Here is an 18798-nt window from a genome sequence, read left to right as displayed (position 1 = left end):
TTTACAACAAAATTGAGGGGCAGGGACAGAGATATTCCTATAGCCTCTACTCCTGCATATGCGTAGCTTCTCCCATTCTGAACATCACTCACCAGAACAATATATATTTACCAAGGGTGAACCTATGTTGACACATCATCATCACCCAAAGTCTATAGTATACCTTCGAGTTTACTCTTGGTGTTGTACATTCTATGGATTTGGAAAAAAGTATAATGACACATCTCCATCGTTATAATGGCATATGGAATATTTTACTGGTTAACAATCTTCTGTGCTCTGCCTGTTCATTATTCCCCAACATTTCCCTAGCAAACACTGGTTTTGCCTTTTCCAGAATGTCACCTAGTTGGAATCATACAATATGTAGCCTTTTCAGATTGGCTTCTTCTACAAGTAATATGCATTTATGTTTCTTCGCTGTCTTTTCATGACTTGATATAGCTCATTTCTTTTTAACACTGAATAATATTCCATTGTCTGAATGTACCACAGTTTATCCATTTATCTACTCTAGAAACTCTTGTTTGCTTCCAAATTTTGTCAATTATAATTAAGCTGCTCTAAATATCTATGTGCAGGGTTTTCTGTGGACATAGGTTTTCAACTCATTTGGGTAATTACCAAAGAGCATAATGGCTGGATCATATGATAAAGAAATGTTTAGTTTTGTAAGAAACTACCAGACAGTCTTCCAAAGTGGCTGGTAGCATCTGCATTCCCATCAGCAATGATGAAACTTCCTGCTATTTCACATTCTCACCAGGTTTGGCATTGTGGGCAGAGTTGTTCTTAGTATTTCTTTTTCTTTTCTTTTTATTTCTTCTTCATTTTTTAAAGTTTAGTTTGATTTATAATGTTGTGATGATTTCTGCTGTAGGACAAAGTGATTCAATTATACATATACACACATCCATGCTTTTTCAAATTCTTTTCCCAAATAGATCATCACAGAATATTGGGTAGAGTTCCCTGTGCTATATATACAGCAGGTACCTGTTGGCCAGTCATTCCATATACCACAGTGTACGTATGCCAATCCCAAACCCCAGTCCATCCCTCCCCTCAACCTGACCCCATAAGTTTGTTTTCAAAGTCTGTCTGTTTCTGTTTCGTGAATAAGTTCATTTCTATCCTTTTTTTTCGATTCCACATGTAAGTGATATAATATGGTGTTTTTCTTTCTCTGGCTTACTTCACTTAGTGTGATAATCTCTATGTCCATCCATGTTGCTGCAAATGGCATTCTTTCATTCTTTTTGATGGCTGAGTAGTATTCCATTGTATATATGTACCACATCTTCTTTATCCATTCTTCCATTGATGGATATTTAGTCTTAGTATTTCTTTATTATCCCTTTAATGTTCACAGAATCTGGAGTGATGTCCTTCTTTCATTTTTGATATTAGTAGTTGGTGTCCTTTCGTGCTCTCTTTTTAGCTAGCCTGGCTAGAGACTTTTTTACTTTGTTGATCTTTTTTAAAAAAAGCAGCTTTTGGTTTCAAGGATTTTCTGTTTGCAATTTATTAATTTATGGTTTAATTGTTATTGTTTATTTTCTTCCATTTAATTGGGATTTAATTTGTTTTTATTTTCAGAGTTTCCTAAAGAAGAAACTTAAGACTATTGATTTTAGATCTTTATTCTTTACTATTTGCATTTGATGCCATACATTTCCCTGTAAGTATTGCTTTCACTGCATTCCACAAATCCTGATAAGTTTTCATTTTCATTTATTTTGCAACATTTTAAGTTTTCTATTGCAGTTTCTTCTTTGATCCATGAGTTTTTTTAGAAGTATACTGTTTAGGAGTTCCCGTCATAGCGCAGTGGTTAACGAATCCGACTAGGAACCATGAGGTTGCGGGTTCGGTCCCTGCCCTTGCTCAGTGGGTTAATGATCCGGCGTTGCCGTGAGCTGTGGTGTAGGTTGCAGACGTGGCTTGGATCCCACCTTGCTGTGGCTCTGGCGTAGGCCGGTGGCTCCAGCTCCAATTTGACCCCTAGCCTGGGAACCTCCATATGCCGTGGGAGCGGCCCAAGAAATAGCAAAAAGACAAAAAAAAAAAAGAAGTATACTGTTTAATTTCCACCTAGTTTGGGACTTTCCAATGATTTTGTTGTTGCTGATTCCTAGTTTAATGGTATGAGAGCAGATATTGTATGATTTTTTATTCTTTTAAATGTTTTTATAGGTGTGTTTTTGGCCCAGAATGTGGTCTCTCTTGGTGAACATTCCATGTGAGCTTGAGATGAATGTGATTCTTCTGTTGTTGGATAAAGGAAGAGTATATCAGTATTTATTAGATCCAGTTGATTTATGGTGCTGTTTGAGTTCAACTCTGTCCTTACACTTTCTGCCTGCTGGATCTGCCCATTTCTGATAGAGGGTGTGAAGTCTTCACTTTTGATAGCAAATCAGTCTATTTATCCTTGCACTTCTATTAATTTTCACCTTATGTATTTTGATGCCCTACTGTTAGGCATATATGTTAAGGCATGTTATATCTTCTTGGAGAAGTGATGCCTTTTTCATTACAAAATGCCTTTATTTTTTATTTTTTTGGCTGTGCTCATGGTATGTGGAAATTCCTGGGCCAGGAATCAAACCCATGCCATGGGAGCAACACAAGCTGCTGCACTGACAATGGCAGATCCTTAACCTACTACCACACAAGGGAATTCCTGTAATGCCCTTCTTTATCTCTGATAATTTTCCTAGCTCTGAAGTCTGCTCTGTCTAGAGTTAATATATCTAGCCCTGCTTTCTTTTGATTAGAGTTAGCATTTACTTTTTCCCCCAATTGTTGAAAAGATTATTATTTCACTGCTTACTGACCTTTGCACCTTAGTCAAAAATCAATTGATCATTTCTGAGCATGTGTATTTCTAGACCGCCAGTTATATTTCTTTGATCAATGTGGTTATTCTTTTGCTAACACCACACTGTCTTGATATATTTAAACACATTGTGGTATTAAAGAAAGCCCAGTGTTAGGTATTATGGATCCTACAAAATCGTTAACTCTTTTTCAAAATGATATTGGTTATTTTAGATCCTTCATCATCCCCAGTGCAATTTATTTATACACTCATTGGCACTCAAAGACCCCCTTTTTCTGGTACTTTTGTCAGTGATACAGGTTTGAGCTGTCTGTATTGCTGCCATCACTATGGCAGTGCAGCTCTGACACTAGAGCTGGCATTGGAACCGGGCCAGAGGGGAAAAAAGAGAGAGGAAAAGCAATGGAGATGCTAGATTGAAGGGGCTCTTCTTTTTGTCCTTTGGTCAGAAAGAAGGGAATTCTCTCAGGATTTTGTCTGTGCCACTGCACAGTTCCTCGATTGAGACTACCCTTGGGCTAACTTTAGAAAATAAAAGAGAAACCCCCCCCCAGGAATTATAGGCATTCTTGTCATGCTTTTTGCCCCCTCCCTGATGTACCTGCTATTGCTTACTTTTGCCAGTTTTCAGATAGATCCTTTTTGTATTCTGTCTGGAGGTTTTAGTTATAATCCGTGGGAGAGACAGGTTGTAGTGAGCTTACTTCGTCGTGGCCAGCACATTTATTGGCCATAATGCAATTAAGACAGAAGGTCATCTTCATCACCATCATATTTAAATCCTTGTACCTTATCTAAGATTTTAAAATGAGTCAGGATTCAAAGGAGAAACCATAATGGAAAATTTAAAATGTCTAGAATTGAATGATAATGAAAATACCTCCTATCAGGATTTGGGGGTGCAGTAAAAGTAGGAATTTTACAAAATGCTGTAGCCCTGAATAATAATATTCGAAAAGAAAAGTGGGTAAAATTTAGAGAGCTAAATTTTATATGTTAAATTAAACACCTAAATTGAAGCGTTCAATTTGAGAACTTAAAAAAGGAAAACTGAGAAAACTCAGAGGAGGTGAAAAGGAGACAACAAAGATAAAAGCAGAAATTAATGAACTATAAGATGAAGATATAACAAGAAGGATCAATAAAGCCAAAAGTTTGCTCTTTGAAAAGACTAATGAAATTGACAAACCTCTAGTGAGGTTGAGCAATTTAAAAAGAGCAGATCCAAACAGTGTCAAGAATTAAAAAGAGAGCATAGACTCAGCAGAGATGAAATGACAGTAACTATCTTTAGGCCAATAAGTTTTACAACGTAGATAAAATGTATACATTTCTAGAAAGTATAAAACCTCTTAAAATTCATTCAAGTAGGAATAGAAATTCTGAATCTTTAATAGCTGTATATATATACACATAGAGAGAGAGAATCAGTTTTGTAAAATATTATTACAATGAAAAAAAATAAACTTTTTGGATTTACAAATGATTCTCCCAAATGGTAAAGGAAACAATTCTACTGATATATAAAAATTTCTCAAGAATAGGAAAAGAGGAAATACTGCTCAACTCATTTTAGGAGGTCAGTATGATGAAGAGAATAAGACCAGACAATAAATTTATGAGAAAGAAAAATTACAGTTCAACCTCACTCATGAATATATCTTAAAACAAGAGCAAAGTATAACAGTGTGTATAAAACAATGTATCACAACCAGTATTTGCTTGCCCTCAAACATAAGAGTAATTTGACATTTGAAAATCCAGTAATCCAGAGTTCCCATCGTGGCTCTGCAGTCAGTGGTCAGCCAATCCAACTAGCATCCATGAAGATGCAATTTCTATCCCTGGCCTTGCTCAGTGTGTTAAGGATCCAGCATTGCTGTGAGCTGTAGTGTAGATCACAGATGCTGCTCAGATCTGGCATTGCTGTGGCTGTGGTGTAGGCCAGAGACTACAGCTCCAATTAGATCCCTAGACTGGGAACCTCCATGTGCCTCAGGTGCGGCCCTACCAGACAAAAAGCCAAAAAAAAAAAAAAAAAAGAGAGAGAGAGAGAAAGAAAAGAAAATGCTTTAATCCAAAAAAATTCATAAACCTAATAATATGATTAGCTTGGTAGATGCCATGAGTAATAGAAAGGAACTTTTTTTTTTTTTTTTTTCTTTTTAGGGTCGCACTTGCAGCATATGGAAGTTCCCAGGCTAGGGGTTGAATTGGAACTACAGTTGCCAGCCATAGCCACAGCCACAGCAAAGCAGGATCCCAGCCTCATCTGTGACCTGCATCACAATTCATGGCAACACCAGATTTCCCACACACTGATTGAGGCCAGGGATCGAACCCACATCCTCCTGGATACTAGTTGGATGCATTTCTGCTGTGCCATAACGGCAATTCCTGAAAGGAACATTCTTAACCTGAGTATAGCCATCTACTAAAAACCTGCAACAACTACCATCTTAGTGAAGAAACATTAGAGAAACAGTAGAACATTCCTTTTAAAATCAGTAAAAGAAGGCTTCTTTAGAAGCCTACTATCACTGCTTCTACCCGGCAATTTACGAGAGACATTTAAAAGAAAATCTACACAATAGGAGAGAGATACATGGTTGAGAAGGGTTATCCATGTGGGAAAAAAAAAATGAACTTGGATCTTGTCCCACACCTTGCAAATTATCAATTCAAGGTGGTTTAGGGACTCTACTGTGAAATGCAACTATTGAGAGCCTTTAGAATAAAATACAAATCTTTCTGACAACAGAGTAAGAAGTCATCTTAAAAAAAATTTTTTTTTTAAGTTATTTCTTTTTACAGCCACACCTGTGACATGTTGAAGTTCCCAGGCTAGGGGTCGAATTGAAGCTATAGCTGAGGCCTAGACCATAGCCACAGCAACACTGGATCCAAGCTTGCGGCAACAGTGGATCCTGAACCTGCTGAGTGAAGCCAGAGATTGAACCTGCATTCTCATAGAGACTATGTTGGCTCCTTAACCCACTGAGCCACAATGGGAACTCCAGAAGTCATCTTAAACAAGCTTAGTAGTGTTTCCCATAGAAGAAAAAATTGATAAATTAAAAAAAAAAAAACCTATTTTTTAAAAGGATGTAATAAAGTAAAAAAAAAACAAAAAGCAGTTGACAACTATTAGATTTACAACACATATCATGGATATAAGATAGCATTAAACCTTATATCTAGGAAGTTTATCTATCTATCTATCTATCTATCTATCTATCTATCTATCTATCTATCACCTATCTATCCATCCATTATATATAATAGGCATGAGGGGAACAGGCCTTCTTTTGCAAGGTAAAAGTATTCTCAACAAGGAAAAATAGCTTTCTGAGTTGGGTACAGGAGGCTTATTTCTTGGGTGTAAGAGCCTCAATAGAAGAATGGGGATTTCAGGGTTTTTTTTGCTTTTTAGGGCCACACCCATGGCAACTTCCCAGGCTAGGGGGTTGAAGAGGAGCTGTAGCTGCTGGCCTACACCACAGCCACAGCAATGCAGGATTTGAGCCGTGTCTGTGACCTACACCACAGTTTGTGGCGACACCGGATCCTTAACCCACGGAGCAAGGCCAGGGATCGAACCTGCATCCCATGGATACTAGTCAGATTCATTTCCGCTGAGCCATGATGGGAACTCCGGATTTTAGATATTTAAAAGCCCCTGAATCAATCCAAATATCTCCTTTCTGAAATCTCAGGATCATCCTCATTACTGATTGACAGCTTTATTTCACCTAAGCTACCTGATGACCTTCTAATGGAATTCTGTGATGATGTTCAAACTCCACGTTTGGATTTTGGTCGCCTTGGTCCTACAATTGATGCGAAATTTCTTTAGCACTATCATGGAAGGTCTGTGAGTTTCAGATCGTGCCTTGAGAATTTGGGGATCTTAGCAGCATAAGCAAACACCTCCTGCCTGAGAGACTCAGATTCCCCACACCCTTAGACTTGATGGGCATTTGACTCCAGCTAACTAACTTTTCCCTGTGTGTCATAATTGCTGAACTCTTATTCTGAAATATTAATGGACTTCTGTGCTATCTGCCACCCATCAGCTGGATAAATGACTCTACATTTCCTATATTCTGCACATTTCTCTGAGCCTTTGTTTCCTGTACTTCACCCATGCAATCAATCTGTGTATCGGTTAAGGGTCTTGGCTGCAAGCAAGAGAAATGACCTCTGGCTCTCTCATGCTGAAAAATAATTTTTTTTTTTTGGAATAATATCACATCCTCACTGGATTCTTGAGGGTGAGAATGTGGGGGTGGCTTAGCTGGGTGGCTCTGGCTCAGGGTCTCTCTGAGGTTGCAGTAAAGATGTCACTCAGAACTGTGGTCTCCAAAGATTTAGGGGGGTGCTGGAGGAGCTGCTCTTAGCTCACCCATGTGTCTATTGCCAGGGGGCCTCCTCGTAAGGTTGTTCATGTCATGGCTTATCCTCAAGCAATGATGGAGGAAAGAAGATGCCTAAGTGGGGAGAGAGAAATGAGAGAACAAGATAAAAGCAGCAGTGTCCTTTTTTTTTTTTTCTTTCCTTTTTTTAGGGCCACATTTGTGGCATATGGAAGTTCCCAGGCTAGGGGTCTAATAATAGCTAAAGCTGCTGGCCTACACCAGCCACAGCCAGGTGGGATCCAAGCCATGTCTGTGACCTAGACCACAGCTCACAGCAACACCAGATTCTTAACCCACTGATTGAGGCCAGGGATTGAACCTGCATCCTTATGGATACTAGTCAGATTCTTTAATGCTGGGCCAAAAAGGGAAGTCCGAGCAGTGTCCTTTATACCCGACCACTTCTGTTGTATTTTCCTGGTCACATAGGCCAACTTTGAAACAGTGTGGGAGGGAAACACACGAAGATGTGAAAACCAGGAGGCAAGGATCACTGGGGGTGTTCTCAGAGGCTGCCTGCTACAGTGGGTAAGTGGAGGACAAAGCTGGGAAACGGAAAAGCTAGGGGTGCTTCTGAGGTCTAGTACAACTTCAAAAAATGTCACATGGAGTTCCCTTTGTGGCTCAGCAGTAATGAACCTGACTAGTATCCATGAGGACTCAGGTTCCATCCCTGGCCTCAATCAGTGGGTTAAGGATCTGGCATTGCCATGAATTTTGGTATAGGTTGCAGACACGGCTCAGATCCAGCGTTGCTGTGGCTGTGTTTGGCAGTGGCTCAACTTTGACTCAACTCCTAGCTTGGGAACTTTAATATGAGGAGTGTGTGGCCGGAAAAAAAAAAAAAAAAGTCATAGGGCTGGAATAGATGTCTTCACGCTGTTGTTGCCAATGTGATGAATACAATCTCCAGTCACTCTACATTATTTGCTCAAGATTTAGAATCCTACAAGGTTGCTGAGCTGACCTCGTGTACTTGCATTCCCACTGTGCTAGGTTAGGCATAGATTCAGCTTCCACTGTAGCAAAAATTACCTTCTACCAAGACTGCACACAAAAAGGAATTCTCCAAATGGGAGGTCAGGGTGTTAAGAGGAAGGAAAGATTGGATTCTAGATAATTAACCCCCCTTCAAAAAAGGACAATTGCACCCAAAATCATATAGAGTTGAGGACTTCCAAGGGGCCAGCACAATCTGTAGCATCGAGAGATCTATATTGAATAACTAGATATGGCAGTCATTAGAATTTGAATTGCTGAATGAAGATTCATCAAATGTCTTTCAGAGTTTACTTTGGAAGAGAATAACCTTTTCTAAATAATAGTATATATTCAATGATTCTTGACTTGCCTTCAGATCTAAACCCTTAGAAAGATAGCACAAGTTACTATACCTGGATCCATTGCAGACTAGTATCCATGAGGACTCAGGTTCCATCCCTGGCCTCAATCAGTGGGTTAAGGATAAAAGAATAATAAGAATAAAAATAAGAATAAAATAGAATAAAAATAAGAATAATAATAAGAATAAAAATTTCCAGTGTTTCATGTATCTTGTGTTAGGGGATGATGTATAACTTTAAAATCTTATAAAATGAGTATTGTAGATTGAGCTTGCTTATAAGGATATGACATTTTATTTCAAGGATAAAGCCAAGGCCCTTCTGTGGAAGATAAGGTCTCTCCTGTAGGGCATGTTTGTTCCTTGTCCCAGTTATTTGGGGGAATAGGCCTGTTTCACAGATCAGATCAACTAGAACTTGGGAAAAGAGGTCCAGGTAACCAAAAGGGAATTGTTCTTTCCTTTGGTCTTGATTTCAAAGAAGGAGTGTTAGGCTGGGTAGGAGGAGCCTTGCTAATGATGAATATTAAAATGATGCTGACCACATGAAGGCCTCTTGGGAGATGAGAAGGCAGGGATCATCGGAAGGAAACCTATCCTTCGAAACTGGTTGATGGTAATCTCTCCAGGATGGAGGAGAAATGTTATAGACCTCTGAGCCTTGAGAATGAGCTCCTTGTAGTAAAATCAGCATTGGACAGTAAAGCCAGTCTTAGCTGAGCTCAGTGAGTGCCTGGGGAAGGACCTATGTTCTGTATGAGCTAGAGGAACTATTTATCGAGAAGCCTTTGTATGTAAAGGATAAACCATCGTCCACTTGCTCTTGAGCAGCAGGATGTTTGCATAGGGATGCAGAATGAGGAGGTAAAATTTAGTGGGAGGCAGGACCATGTTCATGGCTTTCCAAGTACCATTGAGGAGCATCATCTCATCTGTGTGGGCCTTTCCCCAAGCCAGACAAGTCACAATGCTGGTTGCTGCTCCTGCTGCCTCCTTGGGACTCCAAATCTGAGCTATAGCTACAGAGGCAAGGCTCTGGACTTCCTATCACTCATCTCTCAGACTGATGAGCTAAAGGCCTAAGAACTTCTCAAGAATCCATGAAAATATTCACATTTCCAAAGTATGTGATTGGCTACAAAATATGAAGGTGGTAAAACAGATCACTGTTTATTTAAATATCTACGTGTTCATTGGTCTACTCCAACTCAACTCTTTTGTAGTTGTATAGGAATAACATTTAATTTTTAACATAATGTGGAGTGAGGACATCAAAAATACAAGTGTAGGGTCTGACAGCATCTTAAAATACCCCTAATCTCCCCGCAGTCCCTCCCTCTGGGTGAGAAGTAGCCCCTTCTCCACCAGAGGGCGCGTCAAGCAGCTGCTTAAACTTGCTTTGCTAGGATACCCTCCTTCTAGTCCCATCCCAGGCAGGTCTCAAAGATGCACCTGTCATTCTAGCTCTCCGAGCTTTAGTTGTCTGGCCTGTAAATTTGGGATAATGACATTTCCCTCACAGGGATGAGGCAAAGTCCTATAAAAGGTACTCGGGATTTTAGGGGCAAATGGTAGTCCTTAGGGAGGAAGAAGCCTGGAATTTTACTCTTGCTTGAGGGACTTTGAGAAAAGGGCAGCCATAGCAAGACCCATTTTGTTGCCTTCTTGATTTCCTGCACAGGACAAAGGCCGGGGAAGAGATGGGAGAGAGGTGGGGGCTTTCTGGGTATGAATGGGGATCCCTGCAGTTTGACAACAGGATGCTCCTGTGGGGGGAGGAGAGTGAAGACAAAATAAGGAAGGTTTTTATGAAGGTGTTAGTCTTGAACTCAATGTCAAAGGGATGGTGGGTTGGTTTTTTAATTTAAACATTAAAGAATGTATTTTACTTAATTATAAAATTAAAATTTTTGAGGCAGAAAATTTAGAAAATACAGGAAAGACAAAAAAAAAAGGATGAGAGAATAGTATGCTTCTTAGTTATTTCATCATCAAGAGAAATCCACCATTAATGGTTGGTTTGTGTTTTTCCTTTTATCTCTTATGTGCATATTTATAAAATTGTATCACACCAAGCTTAGTTCTTTGAAACCTGTCTTTGTCAGTGTCATCTTTCCATGCCTCTCCATGTTCTTCTCCTGCATCATTTTTCATGTCTGTTTCATAGTCCATTGAATAAATGTGCCAGAGTTTATTTAATCAACCCCTTATATACACATGCACATTGTTCCCAGATTTTTATTATTGTAAAAGTGCTGCAATAATCATCTTTGGAGCTAAATTTCATAAAACATTCATATTTATTTCCTTAGGGAGAACATGCACGAGCACATCCCAGGATCGTGTTAATCTAATTTTAATATAATTTGATACCGTTTTGTATTCTTTCTACCAGTTGGCCTGTAGAGACCACGAGTAAAAGCATACATCATTTTGCTATGTACAGGTAATCTACTATTCTGGATTCCCACCAGCCGTGTGTAAGAGTTCTTATTTTTCCCAGCCTCACCAACTGGATATGTTATAACTTTCCTGAATGACTACGGATAGAGAAGATAGAGCAACATAAACAACAGAAAATAGAAACAGACCCAAAGGCTCAAAACATGGGGAGAACAAATGGGAAGAGACATGCCCACCAGGCATGGGGAGATACTTTCTGGCAATGGGCATTGTCTAATGATAGCAGGGGCTTTTGAGGAAGTTATGGGCTCCTTGTCACCCAAGTGTTAGAGGAGGGACTAAGTGGCCATTCAGTAGAAGGTAGTATAGAAGGTTTCAGCCACTTGGCATCTGGACCAAGAACTTTTAATACCTGGAGAAAATAACTTAACCATATTGATTGATTGCCTCATTTTAAATCCATGAATCCATGACCATGAGCCTTAATTAAGCCTTTATTGCTGCCAGGAACTCATATGTCCTTAGTCCGTTCACTCTCCCAGTCATTCTAGATCATTATTTAAACCTTCTCCTCCAAATCCCAACACCTCCTCCACCATCCTTATTCTCAGCCTCTGACTGTGCTTCCTGCTTTGCTGATAAAATGACATCAGTCTGGAGTTCCCATCGTGGCTCAGCAGAAATGACTCTGACTAGCATCCAGGAAGACACAGGTTTGATCCCTGGCCTCGCTCAGTGGGTTAAGGATCTGACATTGCCACGGGCTGTGGTGTAAGTCACAGACTCTGCTCAGATCTGGTGTTGCTGTGGCTGTGGTGTAGGCTACAGCTCTGATTCAATCCCTCATCTGGGAACCTCCACATGCCAAGGGCGCAGCCCTAAAAAAGACAAAAAAAAAATGACATCAGGCGGAAGAGAGCCTCTATAGACTCCACCAAAACACCTATATACACTGGTATCTGCTCCCAAGCGATGTCTCCCACTAGTGTCCCTAGAGGCACTTTCCATCCTCCAAGCAAGAGCCACTTCTTCCATTGTCGCCCTGGGTCCCAACCCCTTTCCACTACTCAGGGCGTTTCTCCAGCCATTCTGTCTCTGCCCTCATCTCCTGTTCCCTGCCTCCCTTGTTCACAAGTTTCCACCTCCCCAGTCTCCTTACTCTTGCTCCAAAACCCCAGGCACACTCTTACCTAGAGCCTTTGCTTGGACTGTTTCCTTGGAAAGCTCTTCTCACAGAGAAACATTTGCATAGCACACAACTCCTTTATCTCTATTTACATGGACTCGATGAAAAGCACTAGGCTAACTATAGACTCTTTATAAGAAGTATCTAAAACATAAGAAGACAGAAAGAGCAAAAGTAAAAAGAATGACCAATTTGCTATGCCACCGTAGCTGAAATACTGGTAGTGTAGCTATATTAGTTTGGAATAAAACTGACTTTAAGGCAAAAAGCATCATAGAGATAATGCAGACCATCTTATAAGGGCAAAAAGTAAAGTTTGCCAACAGGATTCAATAATTCTAAATGCATTTGCACCTAATGACACAGCCTCAAGGGACATACAGCTGAAAGCCACAATTGTGGTGGGACATTTTAACACAATTTTCATATTATCTGTAATATGAGATGTCTATTTATATTTTTTATGCATTATTAGACTGTGAGCATCCCAAGGTCAGGGACTGCCTTGATCACTTGTATTCTGAGTGACGTGCACCCCGCGAGGACTGACATTTATTCATTTTTTTTTTTCTTGGACCAAAGTTCTTTCAGCAATAGTGAAGTCACTGTTTTCTGAAATAGCACATTCTTTTTGGCGGAATGCTCTTTCTCTCAGCAGGCTCCTCTGTGTTGAAACCTGTCCTCCCCATTGTTCCTATTTTTTTTTCTTTTTTGTCTTTTTAGGGCCGCACCCACAGCATATGGAGGTTCCCAGGCTAGGGGTCTAATCGGAGCTACAGCTGCCAGCCTACACTATAGCCATAGCAATGCCAGATCTGAGCCGTGTCTGTGACCTACACCACAGCCCACAGCAATGCCAGATCCCCAACCCACTAAGTTTTTCTAATGTGGCTTGGGCATGGATAGGTTTTTGGAGAATTTCCTTTTAGGACGAATGTGTGTGTCTGAGGCCAGATCTTTTAAACCATAGGTGGGTATTAATTGCAAGGAATTTAAAGTAGATCAATTTTTTCTATCCTACAAAGTCCTGGCTGGGCATGGTTTCGATGAGAAGGATCCTTTCTGGGAAATTACCCATCCATTCTCAACAATGTATCTGGGGTTTGGCATTAAGGCTTCTCAGTTATTCAAACTGTCAGAATTTTTATCTCCTGGTGAAACCTTTCCGGAATCTGTCATGGCAGCTATTGCAGGTGCGCCACGGCTTAACTAAAGCTCTTGCCTTTGTCTTTGGCAGGGCTCTTAGCCAATGCTGTAAATATGAGCCTATCAAGACCTTTCTAACAATTCAGCGCCTTTCTGGAGAGCTTAGTACTTTGTTATGGAGATTGAAATGAGAGGGAGGCTGTGAGGGATTTCAAGAGTTTGTAGGTCTTGGTTGTTCTCTGGATGCTGGTTCTCATCCATTTGTACCGTAAACCCTCCTCCATCTTCTCCATCCTTCTCTGCTCTTGCTCCATGGTCCTCAGAGGACATCACCTGGGCTACGTGTTGGGGTTTTGCTAATGGAGGCGCTGGCTGGAGATCAGCGGAGGGACAGAGAGAGGTTGGGGAATTTGTTTCCCGCTTTGGTGCCATGGTTTTGAGATGATCTCTTCCATGGTTCCACCAGAACACTAGTAAGCTGTTTCCCCCTTCACCCCTAGACTTAGATGTAGTAGCATCTTCTCACATGTGTTAGTCCCTGGGTGCCTCAAACCAGCTGTTATCCTCTTAACTCTGACCATAAATAGCCTTTCATTAAATTGTCTCTGAGTCCCACCTAAGTGGACTTCTTTTCCTGCTGGACCTGCCTGGGATATAAAAATATACAGAACAAGTCTTCTGCCTGGACGATGGCCCCTTTCTTTATTCTATGGGCCCTGTGTCCTTGTCAGATACACCTGAGAGGACTCTTAGACTAGATCTCAGGGGCTGTAGCCTCTGTGCCTCAGAAAAAACACTCACTCAGGGTCACAAGATAAGACAGAAGCCTCGGATTGCTATTTCCTTCTCACTAACTACCAGGCCTTCTCTTGGTACATGGAGACAATCTATACCACAGCTCACGGCCACATCGCATCCTTGACCCACTGAGTGAGGCCAGGGATCGAATCCACATCCTCATGGATACTAGTCAGATTCGTTTCTGCTGCACCACAAAGGGAACTCCAGGACTTTTTAAATTGTAAGCAAATGAAAAAAAAAAAGAAAAAAAAAAAGAAAAATCCAGCCAGTTTAAGGGAAATAAGAAAAATGTAGTTAGAGTGTAAGGTATCTTGTGGAACATCCAGGACAGGGAAGCTGTTGGGTCTCACGAACCAGGGGTGCAAACACACTTCACAAGGAAAAACTCTTGGAAACCCAAGTCCTCTTCTTCTCAGCGGTTGGGTTTCCGTCTGGCTCCATTTATCTTTTTAGTGCTTGGTTCCTGGATGGTCTCGATCATATCTGGCCTCTGCCACATGAGGGGGAGCTACTTCCTCCTCCAGGCTTGAACCATCCCACAGAAATTTTTTTTTATTTTATTTTTTTGTCTTTTTGCCTTTTCTAAGGCTTCTCCCTCGGCATATGGAGGTTCCCAGGCTAGGGGTCCGATCGGAGCTACAGCTGCCGGCCTACGCCAGAGCCACAGCAACGCGGGATCCAAGCCAGGTCTGCAACCTACACCACAGCTCATGGCAAAGCCGGATTGTTAATCCATTGAGCAAGGTCAGGGATCGAATCTGCAACCTCATGGTTCCTAGTTGGATTCGTTAACCACTGAGCCATGATGGGAACGCCATCCCACAGAAATTTACTGAACATCTACTATGTGCCAGGTATTGCCTCTACTCTCAGGGAGTGGGATATGGGGGAGGCAGACATTAATCAAACAAATAATTAAACAAGGAAATTTAAGAGAGTGATAAGTGATATTAACAGGGGAATACCAGGGGAGGGTTCTTTTATTTATTTATTTTTAAATTTTTTTTTAAATTGAAGTATAGTTGATTTACAGTGTTGTGCTAATTTCTGCTGTACAGTGAATGACCCAGCCTAATGTATATATGTATGTATATATGATATATATATATCCTTATGATATATGATATATATATATCCTTTTTCTCATGCTATCCTTTTTCTCTTTATATGATATATGATATATATATATCCATATGATATATGATATATATACCTCCTTTTTCCCGTGTTATCTTTCATCAGGTTCTATCCCAAGAGACTGGATATAGTTCCCTGTGCTGTACAGTAGGACCTCACTGCTTATCCATTCTCAGTGTAATAGTTTGCATTTACTAATCCCAAGCAGGGAGGGCTCTTTTAACGGGCATGGTCAGGGAAGACCTCTCTTAGGCAGATGTGACCTGAGACCCTGAGACGAATCACATAGAGTTGGAGTTCCTGTTGTGGCTCAGTGGAAATGAATCTGACTAGCATCCATGAGGTTGAAGGTTTGATCCCTGGCCTCACTCACTGGGTTAAGAATCCGGCGTTGCTGTGAGCTGTGGTGTAGGTCACAGATGTGGCTTGGATCTGGTGTTGCTGTGGCTGTGGGGGTAGGCTGGCGGTTACAGCTCCCAGTGGAGCCCAAGCCTGGGAACCTCCATATGCCATAGGTGCGGCCCTAAAAAGACAAAAAGGCAAAAAAGAAAAAAAGAATCACACGGCTTTGTGAGCCAGAGTTAAGTGTCTAGAACTTTTACTCTAAGGGCATAAGAAGAAGATATTGAAGAGTTTTAGGTTGGAGGAGGATGTGGTTTCATTTGCATTGTTAAAGAATGCCTCTGGCAGCTAGTGGCTAAGGTGGCTTAGACGGTCTGGGATTCGAGATGGAGGTGGAGCAGACAGGAGAGCTGACCTTTGGATGTTGGGGGAGGGGGATGGTGAGGGAAGGCAAAGACAAAAATGACTCAGGTCTTTGTTTTGATCAGCCAGGGCAGGGTGGTGCCATTTAATGACTTGCTTGGATTCCGACTCAAAACCACTTCCAGAGCCTCCCACTCTCCAGGTGGGGGAAGTTCTTTCCTTATCAGGCTCCACGCTTCCACAATGATCCCAGTCCCACGCAGACTGCTCTAACCACAGGCCCCACTATTCATGGGTCTGGGCCAGAGCAGCACCACCCAGTACCCCACTTAAGGCATCTTTCATCTGTGGTGAGGTGGGGTTCCAGCTGGTTCCCTCCTCAGATAGAGATATGCTCCTGCAGTCCCTGCCTCGGAGCACGTCTCAGACCTGGGGTCAGCCCCTGTCCCCAAGCTCAGATCTGGAGTCACTAAGTCTGTTTTGTGTGATGGCTCTCACTAGCTTCATTTCAAATGTATGTTTTTTTCAACTCTAGCCTGGCTAGGATTGCTATTCTCAATCCTGATTGGCTCCTTCCCCTACTTCCCAGGGGAGCAGGGCTCTTCCTTCCTGGGGTCCTCAAGGCCCCACCCATTTTTTGCCCCTTTATTTGCCAGAAGTCACCTGGCCTCCCCTCCCCTGCCCTCTTCCAGCCTATCTGAGCTAACACCTGGCCATCCCTCTCAGCAGTAAGTGCCCTTCCTCCTGCTGCAGGTGCCACTCTGAACCCAGGTTCTTGCACATTGTTCCCTGGGAAGCTTGTGGACTTATAGTCAGACAGACCTGGGTTTGATTCTTTGATCAACTGGCTGTGTGATCTTGGGAGAGCTACTGAACCCCTCTTATCCCTCTAAAGAGGGATAGTAATAACTACATCATTGGATCACAGTGAGAAGCAAACAAGGAAAACCACGGAAAGTGCTTATATGCAGGGCTGTGTACAGGAAGAAGCCAGTGCCTGGTAACGCAGTCGTAGTTATTTTGTTATTATATTATTTTGCTCTCTTCCTAAGGCTTCGCTTCTTCAATTACCCTTGAAGCTCATCTTTCTCCCTGAACCTGGGCAGCACAAGAAGCAGAGGAAACAGTAGATTCACTCTGGAGAGGCCAAAGTGGCTTGTAGAGCCATGCCATTGGCAGGCCTACTTCCAGAAGGATTCCTGAAACTGTCCCCAGGCCAGCTAGAGCAATCCCCTGAGAATCAAAGGGCCAGGGAACATCCATGAAGTCACCCCCTTAATTAGGCACCAAGACACTAACAGAAGTAGCACTTTTCTGCCATGTCTCTGTTGAGGTTGTCCTGCTATTTGGGGAATAGACTTTGGAAAGATTGGCTGTTGTCTTAGTTCAGGATGCAAGGCTGCAGTTGGGATGCTTGAGATTCCCCAGGAGCCTGGGGTGAAGGAGCCTGGCCAAGAAGGAGTATAATTGGCCACACAGCTTGCACCCTGATAGCCTTTCTTCCCTGGGCTGAACAGCCTTTGATTCACTGTTAGGGAGGCAGAAGCTTACAGCCCCTCCCACTAGGATGGTGGTTCTCAAAGTGTCACCTGGAAAGCTGGTTACAACACAGCTTGCTGGACCCTAGCCACAGAGCTTCTGATTCAGTAGTCGTAGGAGGAGGTCTGAGAATTTGCATTTCCAATACGATGCTAGAGGTTGCTGATTTTGCTGGTCTAGGACCACTCTTGGAAAACCACTGCCCTGGAGAATTACACATTTGCACCTCTCCTTCTGCATCCCATCTGAGGGTGAGGAATAGGGGGAGAGACAAAGGGGCAGGATCCCAGCTTCTTATTTTCTGTGGCTATGTCTCTCAAGGTTGTTTTGGTTTTAAGTAGTGGGAAGAAGCTCGTTTAAGTAAAGAGGGAATCTGTTGGGAGGATACTTGGAGATCTCTTTGAATTGGATGAAGAGTTGAAGAGCGAAGGCTTGGGAAGGGCAGGGCAGCCCTGGCGTTCAGGTACCTGCTGGCCAGGGCACTTGAAGTCAGGGGATCTGGCCACCAGTAACCTATTCAAATTTATTTATTTATTATTATTTTTTTAAATGTATGTACTTATTTATTTATTTTGCTTTTTGGGGCCGCACCCACGGCATACAGAGGTTCCCAGGCTTGGGGTCCAATCGAAGCTGCAGCTGCTGGCCCATGCCACAGCCATAGCAATGCAGGATCTGAGCTGCGTCTGCGACCTACACCACAGCTCACAGCAGCGCCAGATCCTTAACCCACTGAGCGAGGCCAGGGATTGAACCCACAACCTCATGGTTCCTAGTCGGATTTGTTTCCACTGTGCCATGACAGGAACTCCACCTATTCAAATTTACATTGCGATGAAAGGGAATCTGATGGCTCACAAGGGGAGGGAGCTTCCTGCCCTTCCTCTCTTAGCCAGTGAGTCACAGCAGGTGTGTGGTGGAGAGAATGCAGGAGAGGGTCAAGGAAAAGGACCTATTAGAGTGACCTCAGCCAAGATTCTTTCCCTTGCTGGACCTCAGTTTCCCTATCTGTCAAATGAGGGGTTTGGGTTAGAACCTCATTACTAGGTCAGTGTTTTGTCTCCAAACAGCCTACATCATAGTTGCTTGGGAGGCCTGAAAATGGAGACCCCCATGCCCCACAGTGGGCTGGGAAGTTGCCACAACAGGCTCTCCAAAGCCAAGTCAAGCAAAGGCAAGCAAAACAAAATCCCTCAATTTGTATGTAGTTTTTGGCCAATGACTATGGTGTAAACAGATCCTCTGCTCGTGGCCAATTTCAAGCTACCAACGTGAA

Source organism: Phacochoerus africanus, chromosome 4 (assembly GCF_016906955.1).
Source record: "Phacochoerus africanus isolate WHEZ1 chromosome 4, ROS_Pafr_v1, whole genome shotgun sequence".
NCBI classification, from domain to species: domain Eukaryota; kingdom Metazoa; phylum Chordata; class Mammalia; order Artiodactyla; family Suidae; genus Phacochoerus; species Phacochoerus africanus.
The sequence above is the reverse complement of the archived record's forward strand: the minus strand, read 5'-3'. Positions refer to the sequence as shown.